We start from the raw sequence: 26080 nt of genomic DNA on the forward strand, positions 1-26080 counted from the left end.
ATTATCCTATGATTAACAGTTTACTCAGAATACAAATTCATTATCCTATCATGTTTAGAGCTTTTGTGTTATAAGCCACTTTTCCTAATTGATAGTTTATATTATTAAGGAGTATTCATGCATCCTACTGCTTTTGCCATTTGTTTTAAAATGAAAACTATGGAGAACAGTTACTGAAAAGGTGAATGGGAGAGAGGTGGCTTGTGCTTGGAGATTTAAGCCATGGAAATGGCCTCATGAATAACTGACAGCCTTACTGTATTAATTGATTTAAAATATGTTCCAAAATCTGTATATATGAAATACATGAAGCTTGCATACCTTAAATATAATTTTAAAAAAACCAGATTTTGGGTTTGGCATGTGGCTCACTTGGTTAATCCTCCGCCTATGGCGCCAGCATCCCATATTGGTGCTGGGTTCTAGTCCCGGTTGTTTCTCTTCCAGTCCAGCTCTTTGTTGTGGCCCTGGAGGGTAGTGGAGGATGGCCCAAGTGCTTGGGCCTCTGCACCCGCGTGGGAGACCAGGAGGAAGCACCTGGCTCCTGACTTTGAATAGGTGTAGCTCTGGCCGTAGCAGCCATTTGGGGGATGAACCAATGGAAGGAAGACCTTTTCTCTCTCTCTCCCTCACTAACTATTTCAAATAAATAAATAAATAAAATTAAAAAACACAGATTTTTCCAGAAGAATTAAAATTATATAGCCTAGGTTCTTGCTTCAGCAATAGGGATCTTTTAAATTGAAAGTAGTTTAATAAAAATTACACGTAAATTACCAGAATGTGGCCTTGTACCTAAATACCATTATTACTAGGGTGGCTTTCAGGGCACTGACATTTTAAGAAATATGACACCCATTTCTCTAATAATATGCTATGAGTGTTTGGATCTGGATAATCTGAAAGATAGATATTTTTCTATTGTAGAATTTCATAGGTAGAAGATCATTGAATGATCCAGATGTAAAATTAAAATAATCTGGAGCTGGTGTTGTGTTCTACTGGCTTAAGCCACTGCAGCAATGCAGGCATTGCATATCTAAGTGCCTGACTGAATCCTAGATTCTCTGCTTCCATTACAACTCCCTAGCAATGTGTCTGGGATGGTAGCAGATGGTCCATGTGGTTGGGCTTCTGCCAGCCATGTGGGAATCCTGGGTGGAATTGCACATTCCTGGTTTTGACCTGGAGCAGTGCTGGCCATTGTGGCCATTTGGGTAGTCAACTAGCAGATGGGAGATAAATCTTTCTGTCTTCTCTGTCTCCTCTCTCTCTCTCTCTCTTTCAATAAATAAAAAAAAAATTAATCCTAATCCATAGGAACTTTGTGTCCTTGATACCATGTTAAAGACATGGCTTTTAGCTTACAGAAAAAAGTAATAAAATTTGTAAATGCCTTTGTGAAGTGGAAGTTTTAAGAAGATTCTCATTAGGCACATCTGTGTAAGAGGAGTTTTATGGTTTCACATTTTTCTCTGTAGTTTCAGATCATTTGAAACCCTTCATTACCATTCATTTTCCTCATCAGTGCCTAGCTTTCTAGATAACCATAGTATTTTCCTTTGCTTTATATGTTCAGTAATTTTGTAAGAACATGTCTAAGTTTAGAATGTTATGGGGTGATATTCTTAAACACATTTACACTGTATAAACATATGTTCAAGTATATTTTGCACTTATAGTGTTTTAACTCTAGATTTTCAGTATGTTTTTTTTTGTTGTTGTTGTTGTTTTGTTTTTTTGGACAGGCAGAGTTAGACAGAGAGAGAGAGACAGAGTGAAAGGTCTTCCTTCCATTGGTTCACCCCCCAAAATGGCTGCTACCACTGGCGCGTTGTGCTGATCCAAAGCCAGGAGCCAGGTGCTTCCTCCTGGACTCCCATGCTAGTGCAGGCCCAAGCACTTGGGCCCTCCTCCACTGCCTTCCCTGGGCCACAGCAGAGAGCTGGACCGGAAGAGGAGCAACCAGGACAGAATCCGGTGCCCCTACTGGGACTAGACCAGAGTGCCAGCACCACAGGTGGAGGATTAGCCTATTGAACCATGGGCCGGCCATCAGAATGTGTTCTGGTCCATTGCTTCAGCTTGCTTCTGTGTTGTCACTGTTACTGAATTATATTCTCTATGTACAACCTTTGTATCCTCTCAAATCTGTTTTCTTTTAAGTATTTATTTATTTATTGGTAATTTTCTCTGTTAATAATATGTCTTTTTGTTTTATTCTGATCAACCTAACTAGATAGGATTGTCGCTCCCCCTCTTCGTGGAGGAACGACACAGGACCCTGCGCTGTTCTTTTGTCTGCTCGGCCCTCCCCGGGTTTGCTGCTGGTTCTTCCCGGGATGGCTACCGTCCCTTCCACCTCCGTGGAAGGGCGGTTCCCCCTGCCACCTTCCCCACTTCCGCTGGGGAGCGGCACACCGCCGGCTGGCTCTCTCTGGGGCTGCACAGGTGTTCCTTCAGATGTTCCCCTTAGATGTTCCTCGTGCATGTTGTCTCTCTCCTCCTTTATAGTCCTCTTCCGCCAATCCCAACTCTGCTACCCACACGCCGAGTACGCTGCTCTCCTGCAATCAGGAGCAGGTCCTGCTGCTTATTGGTTGAACTGGAGGCAGCTGTGTAGAAGCTTACTCCTCTCCCCAGCACCATATCGTGGGAGAGCAGATGCATAGAATAAGTCTTAATTCCAGTAACTTAGTCTAGTCCAAGTTGCTCCCCACATAGGATAGTTGTTAATTATCTTTATTAGTGTCCACACAGGGTTTTGTTACATTGATTTTTTTCCTACTTTTTTCAAATTCTATTGACTTTTTTCACATCTCACAATGAAATTGGCTATGCACTGGCTCATGTGCGGACGTGGGACAGACAGGCATGTTTGCATGGGTTGTGTGGCTGAGCGGCACTGGTGCAGATTCTTCATGGTGATGCCATGCTCGCTGACAGACTGTGTGCTGCATGGTGCAGTGCTGTGGGGCATCCTTGCCTGTGTCTGAGATGAATTCTCAGCCTCCAGGGGATGACCCTGGGGCAGAGGCCTCAAAGCCAGCACTGTACAGGTCGTAAAGAGTCACTGTGTGGGCATCTCAATCGGTTCATTCTCCAGCCATAGGACAAGTGTCACAGAGGCTCAAGGGCGCCCCTGACTTCCTGTCTCTGTTTTATACTCTGCAGTGCACAAGCCCGTGAGACACGACCACTAGGGGGCGCCTTCACCCACAGGCGTGGGAGCCACCCAGGGCCAGGCTGCAGTCCCCGCAGGGCTGATCTTGTTCTCTGTGCTGGGGGCACTACTTGCAGGACCACATCCTTGAATTTATCATTGAGACTGCAGTTTATTTGGACTGTCTGTGGAGCTATCATAGCCCTGGTAGTTTATAAACCACAGAAATGGGCTCACAGCGGATGCGGAAGTGGGTTCTCAGATGATGGGCCTGGCAAGTTGGGGTGCGTCAGGGGTCTGGTGTCTGGTGTCTGACATTCCCAGAATCTTCAAGGGGATAAATGAAAAGACGCACACTGGATCTGTTTGTGAGGTTGCTGAACACACCTGGCCATCTCACAGCCTCACCTGGTGATAACCCCGTCCCTCTTGACCACCTGTCAGCATTTAGTGCTCTGATCAGACCACAGCAGATGTTTATCTTTGTGTTCTACCTGTTGTTTGGGGTTTAATTTGCTCTTTTTCTAGTTTCCTTAGGTGGAAATCAAGGTAATTGATTTGAGACAATTCTTATATGAGGGGCTTCAAAAATTTCAGAGAAAATTCAGTTCTCTCTTCAGTGTGTTTTTTTAAAGATTTATTTACTTACGTGAAAGAGTTACATGGAGAGAGAAGGAGAAGCAGAGAGAGAGAGAGAGAGAGAGAGGTCTTCTATTCACTGATTCACTCCCCAATTGGCTGTAACAGCCAGAACTGTGCCAATCAGAATCGAGAAGCCAGGAGCTTCTTCGGAGTCTCCCACATTGGTGCAGGGACCTAAGCACCTGGGCACAGCAGAGAGCTGGATGGGAAGTGGAGCAGCAGGGACTCAAACCGACATCCATATGGGATGCTGGCACTGCAGGCTGCGGCTTTACCTGCTATGCCACAGTGCCAGCCCCAAGGTGTGTTTTTATAACGAACTTCTGAAAATCCCTTACAGACATTTACTGCTATTTTTTTCTTTAGTGTGTCTAAGGATACATTACACAGATGCTCTAATGTTGTATTTTCATTCAGCATTTATACCTTCTAATGTCTTCATTAAGTCTTGGACTCAGTTTCACAGAAATGTGTCCTACTGAGTTGCTACGAACTTCAGTGTTTTCTTCAGTGTAACAGTTCTTTTGGATTTGGTTTGTGGTCATAGAATATAATTTGTATACTATCATTTTGATATTATCCTGTAATTCATATTTGTTTTATGGCCTACATCTATTTTGGTAAATCTTCTATGGATACTTGAGAGTGGTGGTGTCACCTGTATGTTGTTGGAGATTTTCTTCTGACTCATTCTGTTATTTGCTGAATAAAATGTACTGAGATGACACTTGCAATTTTTTTTTCTTTTTAAATACTCTTATTTTACAAGATGCATTTTGAAACTCTATTTGATGTAAAAATTTTAGGATTATTGCATTGTCTTGATTAATTGAACTGCTTGTAAATATGAAATGACATTTTTATTCCTCATGGTAGTTTTGGTTATTAAATACACCTTGCAAAAGCTCTTATTCCTCAGTTTTGATTTGTCAAATGTTATTGTGGCAAATATTTTCCATTTTAAGTGAATTTGTGTTTTTACATTTAATGTATATATCTGATAGAGACTATATAATTCATCTTATTTTCTCTGTACTGTCTAATCATTTGACTTTTTATTGAGATTTTAGACCACTTCCTTTTAAAATGATTGTTTATGTAATTCAACTTATCTGTCATAATATTGCTTTTTTTTTTATCTTTTATTTAATGAATATAAATTTCCAAAGTACGACTCATGGGTTACAATGGCTTTCCCCCCCATACCGTCCCTCCCACCCACCACCCTCCCCTTTCCCACTCCCTCTCCCCTTCCATTCACATCAAGATTCATTTTCGATTATCTTAGTATACAGAAGATCAGCTTATTATACCTTAAGTAAGGATTTCAACAGTTTGTTCCCACACAGAAACATAAAGTGAAAAATAATAGATGATTTTTTTTTAAATGATGATGAAATCAGATCAGACCTATTGTCATGTTTAATCCCAGTGAGAGTCAAGTTGGGAATTGATAGTTTCTTTTTTTTTTTTTTTTAACAGAAGATCAGTTTAGTGTACATTAAGTAAAGATTTCAACAGTTTGCACCCCCATAGAAACACAAAGTGAAATATACTGTTTGAGTACTCGTTATAGCATTAAGCCTCAGTGTACAGCACGTTAAGGACAGAGATCCTACATGAGGAGTAAGTGCACAGTGACTCCTGTTGTTGACTTTACAAATTGACACTCCTGTTTATGGCATCAGTAATCTCCCTATGCACCAGTCATGAGTTTCCAAGGCTATGGAAGCCCCTTGAGTTCTCCGACTCTTATCTTGTTTAGACACGGTCATAGTCAAAGTGGAGGTTCTCTCCTCCCTTCAGAGAAAGGCACCTCCCTCTTTGATGACCTGTTCTTTCCACTGGGATCTCACTCACAGAGATCTTTTTGCCAGAGTGTCTTGGCTTTCCATGCCTGAAATACTCTCATGGGCTTTTCAGCCAGATCCGAGTGCCTTTAGGGCTGATTCTGAGGCCAGAGTGCTATTTAGGACATCCGCCATTCTATGAGTCTGCTGAGTATCTCACTTCCCATGTTGGATCACTCTCGCCTTTATTTATTCTATCGGTTAGTGTTAGCAGATACTAGACTTGTTTATGTGCTCCCTTTGACTCTTAGTCCTTTCATTATGATCAATTGTGAACTGAAATTGATCACTTGGAATAGTGAGATGGCATTGGCACATGCCACCTTGATGGGATTGAATTGGAATCCCCTAGTATGTTTCGAACTCTACCAATTGGGGCAAGTCAGCCCGAGCATGTCCCAAATTATACATCTCTTCCCTCTCTTATTCCCACTCTTATGTTTAACAGGGATCACATTTCAGTTAATTTTCAACACTTAAGAATAACTGTGTGATAATTACAGAATTAAACCAGTCATATTAATGGACAACTTAATACATTATCCCTCATAGTATTTTTTTTTGTCTGTTCTACATAATATTGCTTTCTTTTAATTCCATATTTTGTTACACCATTCTGCTTTATTTTAGATTGCTATTTTATTTATTTTTATTTATGTGAAAGACAGTTACAGAGTCAGGTAGATACAGAGAGAGGGCTTCCACCTCCTGGTTCACTCCCCAAATGCTCACAACAGCCAGGACTCAGCTGATCTGAGACCAGGAGCCAGGAACTTCTTCTGGGTCTCCCACACAGGGGCAGGAGCCCAAGCACTTGGGCCATCTTCTACTGATTTCCCAGGCCATCAGCAGGGAGCTGGATCAGAAGTAGAGCAGCTGGGACTTGAACTGATGACCAAATGGGATGCCAGTGCTGCAGGTTAGGGCTTTCACCCCTAACTAGATAGGAGCCACTGAGCCACACTGCCAACCCCAATTACTATTTTATGATTTGGTTATATTTCTATTTTAGGAGGAATTATTAATTAAAATCTTTTGTTTTGATACCTTAGTAGCTGCTTTACTGATATTAACATAGATTTCAACTTATAGTATTCTACCTGGAAGTAACACCATAGCACATTATATATAATAAAAACACAATATTTTCTCCTTGTCCTGTTACACCCTTCCTGCTAGTGTAAGATTATAATTCATTAAATTTAGAAACAAAATTGCTGTTTTCCTTCAAATATTTTCCCTCTCCATTTTGGGGGCTTATATTGATCACTTGAAGTTTTATCATAGATCAGCACTGTCTCCAAGATGAACATATTTTTATGATGTGTAATTTATGTTAATTTCCATCTAGTATAGTGACAATCACTGGCACTGTGATTTATATATTTGCAACTGTAGGTTATTAAAATGTATATATTTACAACTGTAGGTTATTAAAAAATTTCATGCTTCCACTTACCTGTTTCCAGACTGTTTTTTTGATGCAGTTCAGTTCCTTCTAAACAGGTTCATCTTTTCCAGTCTTATGATTTGTGATGTGGATCATAACCATGCTTAGCCCACGAGTAATCTCCTACTCCTAAGGCAAAAACTTTTATTATTGTTCTTTTCACTGTCCCATGACTAAGGAGTTTTCATTCTGGCTGATAGGAATGGATGATTAAGTGCAGCACTACCTGGGCACCAGGCACAATTTCCTGTAATGTCCCACCCACAGTATTTGGGTGTTTTCTGATGGGCGTGCACTGTAAATGACTTGGATTAGAATTCAAAGATGGTCCTCTGCAGTTCCTGGTTCTTTCTCATTCCTGCCTTTTCCTCCCCCCTATTCTGCCCTGTGATATGGGACTACGTTTGTGTTCCCAGATGCCCGGCTTCATCACATCTGCTCAGGGAGTCGGGGAGACACTGCCTCAGCTCCTTCCCCTGTGGTCTAGAATCTCTCTCTAGAAGGAGCTGTGGAGTGTGTGAGGCCTACTTCATTTCTTTTCTGGCTTTCAGGTATTGTCTTTGTTTCTTGAGGCCCATTATTATGAACAATGTGTATAATGCAGTTTATTTTTTATTGTTTCATGTAGGAAGATAAACAGCCCTTACTTAATCTTGGCCACAAGCAAACTGCATTTGAGCTTCAGCACTGTTACAGATTGGCTAGGATACTCTTCTCCCTTTTCTTAACTGCTTTGTGCCTATCCTTTATTTCTCAGTCTACTTATCCTACCTTTAGGAAAATTTTCTGGGTCTGGTGTAGATTGAATTCTCTAATTCAATTCTTTTTTTTTTTATTTTGACAGGCAGAGTGGACAGTGAGAGAGAGAGACAGAGAGAAAGGTCTTCCTTTGCCATTGGTTCACCCTCCAATGGCTGCCGTGGCCAGTGTGCTGCGGCCGGTGCACCACGCTGATCCAATGGCAGGAGCCAGGTACTTCTCCTGGTCTCCCATGGGGTGCAGGGCCCAAGTACTTGGGCCATCCTCCACTGCACTCCCTGGCCACAGCAGAGAGCTGGCCTGAAAGAGGAGCAACCAGGACAGAATCCGGCGCCCCGACCAGGACTAGAACCCGGTGTGCTGGCGCTGCAAGGCGGAGGATTAGCCTAGTGAGCCGCGACACTGGCCTCTAATTCAATTCTAATTCATTCTCTAATTCTTTTTTTTTTTTTGGACAGACAGAGTTAGATAGTGAGAGAGACAGAGAGAAAGGTCTTCCTTTCCATTGGTTCACCCCCCAAATGGTAGCTATGGCCGGTGCGGTACGCTGATCTGAAGCCAGAAGCCAGGTCCTTCCTCCTGGTCTCCCATGTGGATGCAGGGCCCAAACACTTGGGCCATCCTCCACTGCCCTCCCAGGCCACAGCAGAGAGCTGGACTGGAAGAGGAGCAACCGGGACAGAATCCGGCGCCCCAACCAAGACTATAACCCGGTGTCCCGGAAGATTAGCCAAGTGAGCTGTGGCGCCGGCCTAATTCTCTAATTCTAATTCTAATTCTTTCTCTCATTAAACTCTGTTATCTTGATAAACTACCTAAATTTAGAATTGTAATTTTACTTTCATTTCTTCTCCACTAGACTCTAACCTGAATAAGAACAGTAATTTTGTCTATCCTCAGAGCCTACAATATCTTACATAGTGTGGATTCTCAATATATATTTGTATTCTTAATAAATAGTGTATAGTTAATGGGAAAGTTACCAAATATTTATATAAAAGTATTCATTTATTTTTCTCTTATCTTCATACTGAACAAATATCACCTGGAAATGGAGAATGGGTAAAGCAGCATGAGACAATTCTGGAAAAGTGTATGTGAATATTTCAATTAAAACTTAGAGAATTTTCATTGATTTTATGATGTCACAATGAAACCTACAAGCAGGATGATTTGAGGTTCTCTGATAGGCTAAGTGAAGGATAAAACTGATATTCTAAAGTAAAAGAATATCTAAACAAAATAATAGTATGCACGTAACCATATAAGTTATACACTGATTACTGGAAGTAGCACAAAGCAATATGTTAAAGAGCAAAAATGTGACCAGCGCTGCTGCTCACTTGGCTAATCCTCCGCCTGTGGCACCGGCACCACAGGTTCTAGTGCCGGTTGGGGCGCTGGATTCTGTCCCGGTTGCTCCTCTTCCAGGCCACCTCTCTGCTGTGGCCCAGGAAGGCAGTGGAGGATGGCCCAAGTGCTTGGGCCCTGCACCCGCATGGGAGTCCAGGAGGAAGCACCTGGCTTCTGCCTCGGATCGGCGCATTTCGTGGCCATAGCGGCCATTTGGTGGGTGAACCAATGGAAAAGGAAGACCTTTCTCTTTGTCTCTCTCTCTCTCTCTCTCTCTCTCTCTCTCTAACTCTGCCTGTCAACAATAAAAAAATAAAAGAAGAGCAACAATATGGTGGCAGCTATGAGGTAATTTGGTGAACTTAAAGGTCTAACAGTCACTTTAAATTTGAGAAAATAATAAATTTAGGAAAACCAGGGAACATTTATGTCATTTACTATTAAAATCACTAATGAAATACATGAGCATCTAAATCTATACTTTATAAAATATCAGTAACCATAGAGTTATTTACAGTCCTCTAGACCACCAGAAAAGTCAAAATCTATATCAACTCAAAAGATAGATTTAGCATAGGGCTGGTGCTGTGGTGCAGTGGGTTAACACCCTGGCCTGAAGCGCCGGCTCCCCATATGGGCACCAGTTCAAGACCCAGCCTGCAGCACTGGCATCCCATATGGGCGCCGGTTCAAGTTCCAGCTGCTCCATTTCCGATCCAGCTCTCTGCTATGGCCTGAGAAAGCAGTAGAAGATGGCCCAAGTCCTTGGGCCCTTGCACCCACATGAGAGACTGGGAAGAAGCTCCTGGTACCTGGCTTCAGATTGATGCAGCTCTGGCTGTTGCAGCCATCTAGGGAGTGAACCAGCGATGGAAGACCTCTCTCTCTCTCCCCTTCTCTCTTTCTCTCTCTGCCTCTCAACTCTCTGTGTAACTCTGACTTTCAAATAAATAAATAAATCTTTAAAAAAAAGATAGCTTTACTATATTGGTAAAAGGCAGTTCTCATGGGGGGTACATATGGAAGCAACCAAGAAACCTTAGCAAAATTTTTGGTTTGTTCATCCCACAATGAAAGATGGACTAAGTTTGTAAGTGCTAGGATTGCATTAAAATGGATAATTAAAAACTTAATGAAGATAATTCAAGGAAGGACAATCCATTTATCTGAAACATCATGAATGATTATATATCCAAGTGGTAGCAGTAAATTCAGATGAACAAATACACAAAAGATATACAGTGCTCAAAAATGATATTGCATTTCCATAAATAGACTTTATTATTGATAGGGACAATAATAATATGAAAAGCAGATATAAAAACCGGAACTTGGTAAAAAATATTATTTTACAATTACAAAAAAGAAAAGGGCATATGTATTTTTTTAAGATTTATTTTATTTATTTGAAAGAGTTAACAGAGAGAGGTAGATCAGGAGAGAGAGAGGGAGGTCTTCCATCCACTGGTTCACTTCCCAAATGACCGCCACAGCCAGAGCTGTGCTAATTTGAAGCCAGGCACTTCATCCGGGTCTCCCACATGAGTGCAAGGGCCCAAAGACATAGGCCATCTTCTACTGCTTTCCCAGGCCATAGCAGAGAGCTGCATCGGAAATGGAGCAGCTGGAACTTGAACCAGCACCCATATGGGATGCCAGTGCTGCAGGCCGGTGCTTTAACCCATTGCCCCATAGTGCTGGCCCCCGTATGTATTTAAAATAAAGATCATGGCAATAATCAGGAAATTTTTCAAGGAAAAGTATTTATATCTAGAGATACTCTTTATTTTTCAAGATTTAGTTATTTATTTTGAAGGAGTTACAGAGGGAGAAGGAGAGAGAAATTATATCTGCTATTTACTACCCAGATGGACACAATGGCCAGCACTGGCCCCAACCAAAGCCAGGAGCTTCTTCCAAGTCTCTCACAAGGGTGGCAGGGCCCAGAGAGCTGGGCCATCATCTGCTGCTTTCCCAGACCAATTGCAGGAAGCTATATCAGGAGTGGAGCACTTGGGTGATGAACTGGTGCCCATGTGGGATGCCAGTGCTGCAGTTTGCAGCTTTACTTGCTATGCCAAAACACTAGCTCCTAGAGATACTCTTTAAAATGTAATAATGGAAGGCACTGTTATGTAGAACTGAGGAATAAACAAAACATATATAGCCAGTAATGAGAACATTGTTCCATTAGACTATGCTGGTTCTGAGTAATGTGTGTAATTCAGTGGCTAGGAGAGAGTTAATGTCAGTGGTCTCACAATTAAAATGTGAGCAAGATGTCCTGAGGTGCACAGTGGGAGGAGTGGCTGACAGAATATAGATGATGTACACATCTGTTGGAAATAAATTCAAAGATAAACCTAAAAATACATTGTTGTTAATATATATATATATGTTGTTAATATATATTGTTTATTGTAAGTAAAAACTCAATTTATAGGTGGAAGAATTGAGAAACTGACAACCAGTTATGATGACCACTTGGTGAAAAACCTCACTACATTTGCAACAAAATTCAAGGGAAAACAGAAATGAATGAAACATAAAGTGAAATTTTGCAGAATATCCAATGAATCTTGAAGGAAGCATACATCACCGAGTTTGAAACAATAGGATAATTTGTGGGTTATCAGAACTAAAGAAATATTTAAAAATATATGACCTGGAATGTGAAAATGATAATACTGGACAAGATTTTAAAAGCTGTGTACATAAAACTGTTAACAAATAGAAATTTTCGTTTCATTGATATCATATTGTTGTAATTGGCTGTCCCTAGGATATTGATGATTCATACAAGTGATACTAGTAAATTAAAACAAAATAGAACAAAATGAAGGCAGCTGCCACCGCGGGGTGGGGTGGGGATGGGGAGGAGGAGGAGGGTGCAGAGGCTCGGGTGGTGGGTTTGCGCCCCAGCAGGACGGGTCTTCAGGCTTGCCTCCTCTTCTCAGGGACAGGGGCAGACCTGGCAGTCAGCACCAAGAGCAACCAGCGCCTGGACGGGGCCAAGGCCTGCGTCCTGAACGGCAACTGCAAGAAGCTGCGCTCCTCCTACATCTCCATCCTCAACCCAGGAGCTCGTACACGGAGCTCTGCAGCTGTTGCCAGTGCCACAAGGCCCTGTGCCTGTTCTTCAACCGCGTGCTCAGCAAGTACACCTACCACATGCTCCTCTGCTCCTGCTGAGACCAGGCATGGACTGAGCGCTGCCGCCAGACCATGCTGCCCAGCTGCTCTTATGAGGACAAGGAGCGCCCACCTGCTTGTACCTGCATGCCCTGAGCTGCACCGACCACCTGTGCCAGTCCAGGCTGGCCAACTTCCACACCAGCTGTCGAGCCTCCTCCCGGACACTCACCTGCTGCCCAGGGGACAGTTACCAAGCGTGTCTGGGCTCCTATACAGGCATGGTCGGCTAAGACACCCTACTAGGTGGACTCCAGCCCCACTGGTGTGGTGCAGCTGCCGCAGCAAGGGAACATGGAGGAGGAATGTGAGAGGTTCCTGAGGGACTTCACCGAGAACCTGTGCCTCCAGAACGCCATCCAGGCCTTTGGCAACCGCACAGATGTGAGCGTGTCCCTGAAGGGCCCCCGTTCCTGGCCATGTAGGCCCCTCGGGTGGAGAAGATGCCTTCTCTGCTGGATGACTTGAGTGACAGCACTGGCCTGGGCACAAGTGCCATGACCTCCTGCCCTTCTGTCCAGGAACAGGGGCTGAAGGCCAACAGCTCCAGAGTTGAGCCTGTGCTTCATGGAGCTGATGACAGACATCATCCCAGGAAGCAGCAAGGTGATCAAACCCAACTCTGGCCTCAGCCGAGCAAGGCCATCAGCTGCCTTGGCCAAGCTCTCCCTCCTCATGCTTATCTGGGCCTTGTAGGCCCCACCCCGGGGAACTGTGTCCACAAGGCTTCTGGAAGTGCCTCTGACAAGAACTCCCGCCTGACACAGCAGACACACACAGACACACACAAGACAACCACACACACCTTGCAAACAAAACAAAACAAAATAAGACAAAAGTGAGACTTTGAGCCTGTCTCCTCCCAGGTTTCTTCTCTGGAGAAGTTTTTCTAAGCTGGACAGACAAGCAGGGGGGCAGCCTCCATCCTCGGCTGGAGTTTTCTCCTCTGGACCCCTTTGAAGCAAGAGACCAAGACCCTGCTGCCAGGGGGACATGTGACTGTGCCTGCTGCAGGCTGAGGCAGGACAGCCCATGCTGGACACCTGCCGGGGGCAGCCTACACTGGGAACCTGTGGGTCCCGTCTGCCCCTCCTCTTAGCTGCAGGAGTGTTGACTGCTTCTGTGCCCTCAGCAGGCTGGTGGGCCAGAGTCTGGCATGGGTGGGGGACCCCTGCAGAAGGGGTGATATACCCTGAGCTCCCTGGGAGGCACGGATGGCAGAGAGCCCAGCCCAGCCCGCCTGGGGCACCAGCTCCAGGGTGGAGGTGGGGGCTTCTGCCTCCTTGGTGGCAAGAGTTTTAGGGTCAGAGAGAAATGAGGCTTTGTTGGTGCTGGATGGGTGGGTGTGGTCTCACTGGAGAGGGGCAGCAGGATCCGGTGGTGGGCGCGTGTCTCCAGCAGTTGTCTGCATGCCCCTCTCATGCCCATGCCCCCCTCCATCTCTGAGACCTAAGTCAGCTGTACATATGGTCTTTGCAAATGTGTATATATGCACATCACATCTGTGTGTCCTGTGGTTCCCTGTTCTTTCCTTTTTTTAAGAAATGGACATATCGAAATAATGCCCCTTCCACTTCTTCCCCCCAAGATGAGCGAAAAGGTGTTATTCTAAAGTTTATTTTTTAATAACGTTGTCTACAGTGGGAACAGACAGCCCCTGGCCCCTCCCCTCCCTCTTTGTGCCTGGCTGCTGTCTAAACAAGATAAGAGTCGGAGAACTCAGAGGGCTTCCGTAGCCTTGGAAACTCATGACTGGAGCATAGGGAGATTACTGATGCCATTGACAGGAGTGTCAATTTGTAAAGTCAACAACAGGAGTCACTGTGCACTTACTCCTCATGTAGGATCTCTGTCCTTAATGTGCTGTACATTGAGATTTAATGCTATAACGAGTACTCACAGTATATTTCACTTTGTGTTTCTATGGGGGTGCAAACGACTGAAATCTTTACTTAATGCATACTAAACTGATCTTCTGTAAAAAAAAAAAGAAATTATCAATTCCCAACTTGACTCTCACTGGGATTAAACATGACAATAGGTCTGATCTGATTTCATCATCATTTAAAAAATCATCTATTATTTTTCACTTTATGTTTCTGTGTGGGAGCAAACTGTTGAAATCCTTACTTAATGTATACTAAGCTGATCTTCTATATATTAAGATAATCGAAAATGAATCTTGATGTGAATGGAATGGGAGAGGGAGTGGGAAAGGGGAGGGTTGCGGGTGGGAGGGATGGTATGGGGGGGAAGCCACTGTAATCCATAAGCCGTACTTTGGAAATTTATATTCATTAAATAAAAGTTAAAAAAAAAGAATGTACACTTTGGTACTATCTAGAGAATACTACTTTTATTACTGTTGATGCTATCAGTTACTGCTACTAGTACTGTTGCTATTACTATTAATACCACTGCTGCTCTTAGTATGACTATTTTTTTAACTTCCCCCCCCATAACGTCCCTCCCACCTGCAACCTTCCCCTTTCCCATTCCCTCTCCCCTTCCATTCACATGAGAATTCATTTTCAATTCTCTTTATATACAGAAGATCAGTTTAGCATACATTAAGTAAAGATTTCAACAGTTTGCTCCCACACAGAAACATAAAGTGAAAAATAATAGATGATTTTTTAAATGATGATGAAATCAGATCAGACCTATTGTCATGTTTAATCCCAGCAAGAGTCAAGTTGGGAATTGCTAATTTCTTCTTTTTTTTTAACAGAAGATCAGTTTAGTATACATTAAGTAAAGATTTCAACAGTTTGCACCCCATAGAAACACAAAGTGAAATATACTGTTTGAGTACTCGTTATAGCATTAAATCTCAATGTACAGCACATTAAGGACAGAGATCCTACATGAGGAGTAAGTGCACAGTGACTCCTGTTGTTGACTTTATAAATTGACACTCCTGTTTATGGCATCAGTAATCTCCCTATGCACCAGTCATGAGTTTCCAAGGCTATGGAAGCCCCTTGAGTTCTCCGACTCTTATCTTGTTTAGACAAGGTCATAGTCAAAGTGGAGGTTCTCTCCTCCCTTCAGAGAAAACTACCTCCTTCTTTGAAGACCTGTTCTTTCCACTGGGATCTCACTCACAGAGATCGTTCATTTAGGGTTTGTTTTTTTTTTTTTTTTTTTTTTTTTTTTTTTTTTTTTTTTTTTTTTTTTTGCCAGAGTGTCTTGGCTTTCCATGCCTGAAATACTCTCATGGGCTTTTCAGCCAGATCCGAATGCCTTTAGGGCTGATTCTGAGGCCAGAGTGCCGTTTAGGACATCTGCCATTCTATGAGTCTGCTGTGTATCTCGCTTCCCATGTTGGATCACTCTCCCCTTTATTTATTCTATCGGTTAGTATTAGCTGGTACTAGACTTGTTTATGTGCTCCCTTTGACTCTTAGTCCTTTCATTATGATCAATTGTGAACTGAAATTGATCACTTGCACTAGTGAGATGGCATTGGTACATGCCACCTTGATGGGATTAAATTGGAGTCCCCTGGTATGTTTCTAACTCTACCATTTGGGGCAAGTCAGCTTGAGCATGTCCCAAATTATACATCTCTTCCCTCTCTTATCCCCACTCTTATGTTTAACAGGGATCACATTTCAGTTAAATTTCAACACTTAAGAATAACTGTGTATTAATTACATAATTAAACCAGTCATATTAAGTAGAACAGACAAAAAAAAACTACTAAGAGGGATAATGTATTAAGTTGTTCATTAACAGTCAGGGCTATGCTGATCAAGTCACCATTTCTCATAGTGTCGATTTCACTTCAACAGGTTTCCTTTTTGGTGTTCAGTCAGTTGTCACCGATCAGGGCGAACATATGGTATTTGTCCCTTTGGGACTGGCTTATTTCACTCAGCATGATGTGTTCCAGATTCCTCCATTTTGTTGCAAATGACTGGATTTCGTTGTTTCTTACTGCGGTATAGTATTCTAAAGAATACTTTGCCAAAATCTTCTATGAGTTCCAATAGTCTCTTAGTAGAGTTCTTTGGGTCCCCTAAATAAAGAATCATATCATCTGTAAAGAGGGATAGTTTGAGTTCTTCCTTCCCAATTTGTATCCCTTTAATTTCTTTTTCTTGCCTAATAGCTCTGGCTAGAACTTCCAGAACTATATTGAATAGCAGTGGTGAGAGTGGGCATCCCTGTCTGGTACCAGATCTCAGTGGAAATGCTTCCAACTTTTCCCCATTCAATAGGATGTTGGCTGTGGGTTTTTCATAGATTGCTTTGATTGTATTGAGGAATGTTCCTTCCAAACCCAGTTTGCTTAGAGTTTTCATCATGAACGGGTGTTGTATTTTATCAAATGCTTTCTTGGCGTCTATTGAGATAATCATACACACACACACACACACACACGTATGGAGCATCATTACCCTTGACTAAGATGGCTCTGAGGCACTGTGAATCTGAAGGTTTCCAGGACAGCTTATAGAATGTTGGAGCTGATGATGACCTCACAATGAAAATTTATGTCACGTTCACAGGGCTGGAACTGGTCTAGATTAGAATATTTTGAAAAAAAAAAGTGAGCTCAGTGATTTTGAAGACCAAACAAAATCCTACATTTCTACCCTGAAATTGTATTTCAATTTACATGAATGTCCATAAGGCTAAAATACAATCTCCTGCTAATGAGAAAGATGAAATCAGCCATAGATTGTGCTCAGATACTATGAACATAATATTTGATTGGACACCTTCCTAATTTATAGAACTGATGGCCTAAAACTGATAAAGAAAACTAAGGTAGCCTGAAGCCTCTGTGCAAAGACTGACATAAATTAGTTTATTGACAATTTACTCAGGTAGTAGTAACAAATTCAACTATAATATGAAAAATAGACAAATGTGTAACTTCAACATACATTGTATTTTGATAATTGTGTTTATCAATGAAAATTTCAGTAGAAGCAGAAATAGGATCACAAAGAGAAGTAATGGATATAGATAAATAGTTTTTAAACACCTTTAAAAATACAGAAAATTTGCAGTCTCTTAAGTCATGGAAATGCTAAGCAGTTTAATTCAATAATATTTTAAAAATTTTATTAGTATAAATGGATCTTTCATGTATTTCATAGCTACAAATCTGGTGATAACCATATTCCCCTTCCCCCTCCCTCCATCCATTCACTTCCTTCTTTTTTTTCTTTAATTTTTTCAAAGACAAAATTTAATTCCACTCTTTAATCGCAGGTTTAATTCACTACTGACTTTACTATTCAACAAGTAAAAAGTGAAAGACTAAAGTTCCACAGGAGTATAAAAAAGGGATAAAAACAATAATTATGTACTAAGATGTCAGTTTCAGTTCTGTACATTTTTGGTATTCTATGTTAATTGACACATATCAGAAAATATATAATATTTGTCTTTTTGGACTGGCTTATTTCACTAAGCATAATGATTTCCAATTGCAACCATTTTGCTGCACAAGTCAGAATTTCATTCTTTTTTTTTTGCTGAGTAGTATTCCATATTGTGTGTGTGTGTGTGTGTGTGTGTGTGTCACATTTTCATTATCTGGTTACCAGCTGATGGTTTGAAACCTAAGATAACAATTTCTTAATCTAGTGCTTGGGAATTTTAAAGTGATTGGCCAATTATGAGTCTTTAGAAATAAAGAAAATGTAAAACCAGTGTGCCCCATGAATGTCAAAGATCTCTATGATGAGAATTACAAAACATTAAAGAATAAAATAGAAGAATATACAAAAAATGGACAAATCTTCCGTGTTCCTGGATTGGATGAATCAATATCATCAACATGTTGATACTTCTGAAAGGAATTTACAGGTTCGACAGGATATCAATCAAAATACAAAGAAAATTCTTCTTAGATAAAGAAAAAATGATGCTGGGGCTGGTGCTGTGGTGCACCATGGGGGCTCAGGTTTGGGTCCTGGCTGCTCCATTTCTGGTCCAGCTCTATGCTGTGGCCTGGGAAAGCAGTGGAGGATGTCCCTGGCTCTTGGGCTCCTGAACTCATATAGGAGACTTGGAGGTGGCTCCTGGGAGTCCTGGCTTTGTATCGGCATGGCTCTGGCCATTGCAGCCATCTGGGGAATGGGACAGTGGATGGAGGACCTCTCTCTCTCTCTCTCTCTTTTTCTCTCTCTGTTTCTCTCTCTCTCTCTCTCTCTCTCTCTGCCTTTGCCTGTCATTCTTTCAAGTAAATAAATAAATCATTTAAAAATTATGCTGACATTCATATGGAAACACAGGAGACCCCAAATAGTTAAAGCAATCTTATACAACAAAAACAAAGCCAGAGGCATCACAACACAGATTTCAAGACATACTACAGGGCAGTTATTTTCAAAACAGCCAGATATTGGTACAAAATCATATGCACAGACCAGTGGAACAGAATGGAAATGCCACAAATCAATCCAAACATCTACAACCAACTTATCTTTGACAAAGGAGATAAAATCAATCGTTGGAGCAAGGACAGTGTCATCAACAAATGGTGCTGGGAAAACTGAATTTCCACAATCAGAAGTATGAAGCAAGACCCCTACCTTACACCTTATGCAAAAATGCACTCAAAATTGGTTAAATACCTAAATCTAACACCTAATACCATCAAATTATTTGACAACATTGGGGAAACCCTGCAAGACTTAGCATAGGTAAAGAGTTCATGGAAAAGATCTCAGAGGCATAGGCAACCCAAGCTAAAATTGACAAATGGGATTACATCCAATTGAGAAGCCCCTGCACTGCAAAACAATCAGAAAAGTGAAGAGGCAACCAACAGAATGAGAGAAATTATTTGCAAGCCATGCTACTGATAAAGGATTAATAAGCAGAATATATAAAGATATCAAGAAACTCCACAACAATAAGACAAACAACCCATTTAAGAAATGGGCAAAGGACTAAACTGATTTTTCAAAAGAGGAAACACAAATAGCCAACAAGCACATGAAAAAATGCTCGGGATTACTAGCCCTGGAAGAAATGCAAATCAAAACCACAATGAGAAAAAAAAAAAAACCACAATGAGATTTACCTCCCTCCAGTTAGAATGACTTTCACACAAAAATCATCAAACTTCAAATGCTGGCAAGGATGTGGGGAAAAGGCACCCTAATCCACTGTTGGTGGGCATGTAAGACAGTATGGAGAACCCTCAGAATCTAAATAGTCCTATCATAAGACAAAGCCATCCCACTCTGGGAATTTACCAAAGAGAAATGAAATCAGCATATGAAAAAGTTATCTGCACCCCCATGTTTATTGCAGTTCAATAGCTAAGACATGGAAACCACCCAAATGCCCATCAACTGAAGACTGGATAAAGAAATTATGGAATATATATGCCATGGATACTACACAACAGTAAAAAAAAGTGAAATCCAGTCATTCACAACAAAATGGATGAGTCTGGAAAACATCAAACTTAGTGAAATAAGCCAGTCCCAAAGGGACAAATACCATATGTTCTCCCTGAACTGTGATAACTAATAGAGAACCTGAAAGGCTCTCTTTCAAGTGAAATTGACACTTTGAGAAGCAGTGACTTGAACAGCCCTTATCTTGACTGTTGAGGAATAGTGTTTATTTTTCATGCTATTTGTCAAACTCTTTACTTAGCACAGAGTTAAACTATGTGTATAAAGTCAATTGAAAATAGATCTCGGCCAGTCGGGGCTGCAGCTGAGGCGGAGGCTGAGGAGGAGTGCGATCCCCCCGCAGCAGGTACCGTGCGGCGGCTCTGCCCGGTCCCGGTCTTGGCGCGGCCTGCACCCCCTCCCGCGGGGGTCGCCATGCCCCTGGCGTTTCTGGCAGCGCCCAGGCCACGCGGGCGCCCGGTCAGGAGCCACCTGTGCGGCTGCGTCCACTGGTGCTCGCGCGCCCGGCGTCCCTGGGACCCGCGGCGGGCGGCGTGGCCGGTGTGGCCCCAGCCACAGCCACGCGCGTGGTTCCTCTGGCGGCGGGGCGTCCCGCGTGGCCAGCGCGTGAGGGGGGCGCGGACCGGCGCCGGGCCGGCGTCTCTGGGGCCGCAGGGGAGTGGCGGCGAGGCACCCAGGGGAGTGTCCGGCGGGGCGGGCTCGCGGAGCCCGCCTTTGACCTCACCTGGCGCTCCTGCAGGTGGCTGGCCCGACTCGGGGACGCTGGGGACTCCTGTCAGGCGTGCCTGTGAGGTCTGCTGGCATGGGGAACCCTGCAGAGGGAGGGTTTGCGGACTCCTGGGACGCAGCCTGTCGCCTCGTGGCCGGCCAGGAGGTGCAGTGCCCTAGCGAACCGTGTTTTGGGAAACCGACCCTGGGCAGCAGGTGCCTGTCGCGGGAGAGCATGCGTGCTGGGGGGCTGGATTCTGGCAGAGGCAGAGCGGGCGTCTTGCAGGAGAAGCCTCTCTGCTCTGAGGAGCACTCTGGATTGCCAGCTCCCTGATGGTTGGACAAAGTCCACCGGAAGTGTTCTTTTTTATTGGTTTATTTTATTGTTGTTATAAACATCTGTATATAAGTTGTATGAAGATGTATGCATTGCAAATTTCTGCTCTGTGTGATTTTTTTCCTAAATAAGTATTTATTATCATGTTGTGCTCAACATTAGATGATATGTAAAATGCAACTGAGAAAGGGATATCAAAGAACTGTGCTTTCTCTTTGAACCAGACATGAGTAATAATGAGATGGTAAATTCTAAGCAGAGAAGTATTTGGTTCATTGTGTTTTTTATATATTTTCCTTTGTTTCAGTTTCCTGTAATAAACTTCATATCTATTTCTTTGTATCCTATCATTCAATTTAACTATCACATATCGTTAGGCAGCCTTTAAAAATTTTTCTGTTAACTATAAAGAGTATACTCAATTAAGAATTCTTTATCATTTTATTTTAGAAGAAAAGCATCATATTTTCAGGAAACTATTGTTAAATCAAATAGACATAGTTTTCATTTACCCACACATGAATATAAAATGCACTCAATTGGTAAATCACACAGAGATTACAAAGGGAATACAATTTTCATGTAAAATGGTTGCTAGCTATAGCTATCGCAATTCAGCAGTAATAGTTATCAAGCCAATGTACATTAAGAAAACAAAAACTCAAAGCTAATTATCTATAGTAAACCAAAAGAAATTTTGAAATGGAATTATTTGATTTAAAGTAAATGAACCTGCTATGAATTTAGAAAAAAAACTTTGATTTTAAATGGAATAAAATAGAATTAGTTAACCGTGACTTGTTTCAAAGGGGAAACAAATACAGGGATTGATTTACTTGGTGAGAAAGGCACATAACAATTCAATTAAAAATCTGATCCAACATCAGCTGATTCCTTTCTGACTCCAGAGTAGTTAGTTCCTATATATCCTAACCACTGCAGTTTTCTCCTCTCCTCTCCTCCATATCTGAGGTTATGTTATGAGTTTTGCAGTTTATATAGACTAGGTAGGAAATTTCTCTTCTGTTCCTCTTAAAAATGCTTATTTAAAAAGATAACCTGAGGCAATTAACAAGCAAACATAAGTAGTTTTTATCCACTCCATTAAAACATAGACACTGCTCACACTTTTGTCACCAAGTTATGGTGAAGTGCATAGACAGCCAATACATTCAATTTTCAACAGTACGCAAAATCCCCACAATATACCTTATAACAAACTCTTTTTTAAATTATTTTTTTATTTTTTATTTTTGACAGGCAGAGTGGACAGTGAGAGAGAGACAGAGAGAAAGGTTTACCTTTTGCCGTTGGTTCACCCTCCAATGGCCGCTGCTGCCAGTGCACTGTGGCCGGCACATCGCGCTGATCCGAAGCCAGGAGCCAGGTGCTTCTCCTGGTCCCCCATGGGGTGCAGGGCCCAAGCACTTGGGCCATCCTCCACTGCACTCCCAGGCCACAGCAGAGAGCTGGCCTGGAAGAGGGGCAACTGGGACAGAATCCGGCGCCCCGACCGGGACTAGAACCCGGTGTGCTGGCACCGCAAAGCAGAGGATTAGCCTATTGAGCCACGGCGCCGGCCTGACAAACTCTTAACATTAGTAAAAATAAAATTTCAGCAATTATAACCTATAAAATCAAACAATAATGGGAAGAGTAATGATCTAATTCCAGATGCCGTCCTTGTTTGATGTGCCTGGTACCCTAAGAGCATTTTAATCACAGCTAGAAAAGCCATTTCTAAACTAAGTGTCAAATTTTACATTGTTTTGGTATTAAATATGCTATTAACATGCTGTCTTTAGCACATTGGATTGAACAATATATCCTGATTAGGCTGCCATTTTTGATGCTATTTTTTCTAAGGTTTTGTCTAGTATAGTAAATTATTTTGAGACATTAAAATAATTCTGCTGAAAATAATTTAACATAACAAAACTTCTCTTTTTTTAAATTTTTATATTTGACAGGTAGAGTTATAGACAGTGAGAGAGAGAGAGAGAAAAGTCTTCCTTCCGTTAGTTCACCCCCCAAATGGCCACTAGGGCCAGTGCTGCACCTACCCGAAGCCAGGAGCCAGGTGTTTCTTCCTGGTGTCCCATGTGGGTGCAGACACCCAAGCACTTGGGCCATCCTCCACTGCCCTCCCGGGTCACAGCAGAGAGCTGGACTTGAAGAGGAGCAAACGGGACTAGAACCCGGTGCCCATATGGGATGCCAGTGCTGCAAGGTGGAGGATTAACCAAGTGAGCCACGGGCCAGCCCCCAAAACTTCTCTGACCTTGCTCTACCGTGATTGATTTTAGTGAAACTGCAGTGACCAAGTTACAAAATGTTCAACCAAGTTGTTTTTATGAGAATTATGTTCGCATATTCACTCATGCAATAATTCAAGATAGTGTAATAGAAACAATAGTTAAACATAAACATTGTGGCTGTATGCATCTCCCTTTATATTATGTATTTAGAAACTGTTAAAAAAATCTTAGGTACTAGCAGTTGTGGCAAAACTAGGCAAACTGTGTAGTTGAACCATTGAAAAGGCTCTTATTACAAGATAGTTACATGACCTTTTCAGGAGTGCGCTTTTAATTAAAGAGATTAATGAAGTGAATAGCTATTAAAAAATCCAGAAAAGCCCAAATTTTACATTGTGGCTAATAGCATTTATACATCAGGGTTAATGATGTCTAGTTCTTGTCTACACATATTTAATCTAATCACCCATACTGCATATTGTTTTAATAGCCACGTTAAAAAAACTACTCTTTACTAAGTAGGGTCAATTATTGTAACTTAAAAATTATTTTTTTAGAGGCTGGTGCTGTGGCATAGTGGGCTAAGCCTCTGCCTGCAGCACTAGAATCGCATTTTGGTGTCAGTTCAAGTCCCAACTGTTCTACTTCTGATCCAGCTCTCTGCTATGGCCTGGGAAATCAGTAGAGGATGGCCCAAATCCTTGGGCTCCTGCACCCACATGGGAGACCTGGAAGAAGCTCCTGGATCCTGGCTTTGGATTGGCATTGCAGCCAGTTGGGGAGTGAACCAGCAGAATTGCAGACCTCTCTCTCTGCCTCTCCTTTTCTCTCTGTGTAACTCTGCCTTTCAAGTAAACAAATCTTTTTCTTTTTTTTGTAAGGGAAAAGGTTTATTGGGGAAAACCCAGGAGACCAGAGGGAAGGGGTGAAGAAGGAAAAAGAGAGTAAGAGAAGAGAGGGGAGCAAGAAAGAGGAGAGAGAGTGGGAGAGAGACAGCAAGGATGAGAGGAGCCGAGCGAGGAAGAGGGGAGAGAGAGAGAGAGAGAGAGAGAGAGAGAGAGAGAGAAAGGAGAAGAGAGCAATAAACAAATCTTAAAAAATTATTTTTTAAAATTTATTAATTTATTTGAAAGGCAGAGTTACAGAGAGTTATAGGCATAGAGAGAGGAAGAATGGTCTTCCAGTTCACTCCCCAAATGGCTGTAAAAGCTGAAGTTGGGCCAATCTGAGATCAGGATCCAGGAGTTTCTTCTGGGTCTCCCATGCAGATGCAGGGGCCCAAGCACTTGGTCCATCTTTGACTGCTTTCCCAGGCCATAGCAGAGAGCTAGATCAGAAGAGGAGCAGCAGGACTTGAACCACCACCAGTATTGGATTCTGGCACTGCAGGAGGAGGCTTACTTGTCGCTCCCCCTCTTCGTGGAGGAGCGACACAAGACCCTGCGCTGTTCTTTTGTCTGCTCGGCCCTCCCCGGGTTTGCTGCTGGTTCTTCCCGGGTTGGCTACTATCCCTTCCACCTCCGTGGAAGGGCAGTTCCCCCTGGCCACATTCCCCACTTCCGCAGGGGAGCGGCACACCGCCGGCCGGCTTTCTCGGGGGCTGCACGGGTTCCCTTAGATGTTCCCCATAGATGTTCCCGGTGCATGCCGTCTCTCTCCTCCTTTATAGTCCTCCTCCGCCAATCCTAACTCGGCTGCCCACACGCCGAGTACGCTGCTCTCCAATCAGGAGCAAGTCCTACAGTTTATCAGTTGAATTGGAGGCAGCTGTGCGGAAGCTGTTTACTTCTCTCCCAACGCCACATTGTGGGAGAGCAGATGCATAGAATAAGTCTTAATTCGAGTAACTTAGTCTAGTCCGGATTGCTCCCCACAGATCCCCCTTTCTTTTTATTTTTTGGCGTTGATACGCGCCTGTCTTCGGTGTCCCGCGGCACACACTCTGCTCTACTTGCTAGAGTTGCCACAGGCTCTTACAAGTCCTATCAGGCAAACCGAATCCGGGTCCTCTCTTCGCCATGTTGTGAGGAGGTTTTTAGGCGCTGATGCGTGCCTGTGTTCGGTGCCCTGCAGCGCATGCTCTGCTCTGCTAGAACTGCCTGCAGGTGCTTACAAAACCTATCAGGCAAACTGAATCCAAGCCTTCTCATTGCCTTTTTGTGGGGGAGACTTATTAGTGTTGGTTCGTGCCTATCTTCGGTGACCTGCAGCTCATACTCTGGTCGAGCTGCTTGCTGGCGCTTACCGCCTTAAATCAGGCAGACCGAATCCAAGCCTCCTAATTGTTGCATTGTGGGGAAGCTTTACTGATGTTAATTCGTGCCTGTCTTCGGTGACCTGCGGCGCATAAGCTGCTAGCCGCCCAGGTGCTCATCGCCTCACTTAATCAGGCAGACCGAATCCAAGCTCTCACATTGCAGTGTTGTAGGGAGGCCTTTCTATTTCTCTATTTCTCTATCTCCGGGCATTCCTATTTCTCCCATTTTACTTCTGTCTGCCAACATTCCCATTTCTCTCACTTTACTTCTAAACTTCTGTTTCTCTTATCCCTGCGGCTTTCCGGCACCTCGCCCCGCCGGCGGGTTCCCGGCTCTGCGCCGCTTCAGCCCGCGTGCCTCTCTCATCTGCGCAGCTTCCCGGCTTTGCGCGGCTCGGCTTCGCGCGCTCCGCGGTCTCCACGCTTAACCCTTTCGCGTCTGAACCACAGCCTCGCGCCAGCCCCGTTCCCTATCTATTCACGCCCCGTGCTCTCTGCACGCGGCGGCTTCCGCGAGTAACACAGCGTAGCTTACGTGTCCGCCACTAGCATTCAATCTAAGTTCCCCGGGCTAGCCTGGTGAATTCAACCCAGCGTACGTCTCCGCCCCACGGTTTGGCTTCCCGTCCTTTGCTCCCCGGGCTAATCAGACGGATCCCAACCAGGCTCACGTTTCAGCTTCCGGTTTCAACTTTTCGCCCCCTATTCCCGGGCTAA

The 26080-nt window shown here is 43.1% G+C and overlaps 1 non-coding gene and 1 pseudogene across 1 annotated transcript in view; both read left to right on the top strand.

Annotated features, from left to right (window-relative positions):
* Positions 1-26080, top strand: part of LOC100347036 (uncharacterized) — a 52572-nt gene that overhangs the window by 10848 nt on the left and 15644 nt on the right. The gene's annotated exons all lie outside the window — the stretch shown is intronic.
* On the top strand, positions 12088-14588 carry LOC138847869 (GDNF family receptor alpha-2 pseudogene; annotated as a pseudogene).

The sequence above is a fragment of the Oryctolagus cuniculus genome, assembly GCF_964237555.1.
Source record: "Oryctolagus cuniculus chromosome 17 unlocalized genomic scaffold, mOryCun1.1 SUPER_17_unloc_2, whole genome shotgun sequence".
NCBI lineage: Eukaryota > Metazoa > Chordata > Mammalia > Lagomorpha > Leporidae > Oryctolagus > Oryctolagus cuniculus.